The sequence below is a fragment of the Protobothrops mucrosquamatus genome, unplaced genomic scaffold (genome assembly GCF_001527695.2).
Source record: "Protobothrops mucrosquamatus isolate PMUCROS unplaced genomic scaffold, P.Mucros_1.0 scaffold5649, whole genome shotgun sequence".
Lineage (NCBI taxonomy): Eukaryota > Metazoa > Chordata > Lepidosauria > Squamata > Viperidae > Protobothrops > Protobothrops mucrosquamatus.
Genome location: NW_015391501.1, coordinates 45,473 through 47,227, shown reverse-complemented (window position 1 = coordinate 47,227; position 1,755 = coordinate 45,473).

Sequence of the window (1,755 nt, the reverse complement as noted above, 5' to 3'; positions counted from 1 at the left end):
AACCCAAGTTCTGGGCCCGCTACGTGGACGACACGTTTGCGGTCGTCAAGAAACATCAGAAGGCTGATTTTATGGGCGTACTTAACTCGGTATACCCTGACATCCAGTTCACGATGGAGGAAGAGAGCCAGGGTATCCTGGCGTTCCTGGATGTATTGGTCCATCGACAACCAGATGGGTCTCTGAATACAAGGGTATACCGGAAACCAACGCACACGGATAGGATCCTCCATTATCAGAGCAACCATCCGGTGGCCCATAAGGTCAGCTGCATCAGAACCCTGTTTAAACGGGTGTATTCCCACTGTAGCACGAGCAGAGCGAAGAAAAAGGAGAGGGACTCTTCCGGGTGTGCAAGCGCAACGGATATCCAGCAAGATTCGTTAGGCACCACAGTGCACCACCCGAACTTAAAAGAGATCAGCCAACGGAAGAATTGACATCACAGCCAGCGTTGGTCACCCTCCCATACATCTGTAATGTCTCGGAGGCTACAGCGAGGCTACTGGCGCCGTACAACGTGAAGGTTGCACACAGACCCAACCGGACACTCCGGGCCGCAGCCATGCGCCCCAAGAACCCACTCCCCAACATGGAGAAGTCGGCAGTCGTGTACAGAATCGACTGCAGGGACTGTCCCAGCAACTATGGTGGGGAGACCTCGAAGAGGGTGAGAACTAGGGTCCATGAACACAAGTTGGCAATAAAACGGGGCGAATGTCACTCCCAAATATGGGCGCACATGGCGGAGTCCAGCCATTGGTTTGACTTCGACAATGTGCGTGTCTTGGCTAACGACGGCACGAAAGGGGGACGTTTGCTCAAGGAGGCTTGGCTCTCGGACAGGGATTCAAACAATCGGCATGTGGATCTCTGTCCAGCACATTTAGCGCTGAGAGCATGGAGCACAGGTAGCAACCCCCCATCCGGCTGGAAACGCGGCAACGGAGCACCGGGAGCACCAGTGGAACCAACGGAGGGAACCGCGGGAGGAACGTCGCTTCCCCCCCAACTGCCCCCAAACATCCGGGCACCATGGGGACCGCGGGCAGTGAGTCCCACAACGGGGAAATGCACGCAACCCCGAAGGACGCAGAGACCGACGATGAGGGAGGGCATGAGATCGACGACTGACCTACCAGGAGCCCCCTCCCCCCTCCCCCGGGGACGCCAGTGTAAGGCGGCGCCCACCAACGAGGCGATGACGGTGAAGCGGGGCCGCCGAATATCCTCGGCTGGGGCCAGTGACATCAGTGCAGGGAGTAGACGTAACGGCCCGGCTGAGACCGAACCGTACGGGGATGACAGGACAGAGGCTGATAGGGAGGGAGGGGACCCCAGGAGGATGGTTACTCGATCGCGCATGAGAGAGGAGGATCCCTCTGAGCCACCCGGTGACAGCGACCCGACCGCCCCACTCCGTAGTGCCGTCGTGCTTGAGCCAACGGGAAGCACAGGGCAACCCCCTGGGAGCCAGCGACCGAGCTAGGAACGGCAGACAAGAAGGGGGGAGGAAACGATCTGGACAGGATAACATCTATGGAGGGGATGGATACGTGAAGCCGCTGGGGGAGATCATCCGTGGCTTCGGGGTGGATTTCCATCAGTACGCTGATGACACTCAGCTGTACATATCCACCCCGGGCCACCCCAACGATGCCCTTGACGTGATGGCCCGATGCCTGGAGGCCGTGAGGGTCTGGATGGGGAGGAACAGACTCAGACTCAACCCGTCCAAGACCGAGTGGCTGTGGT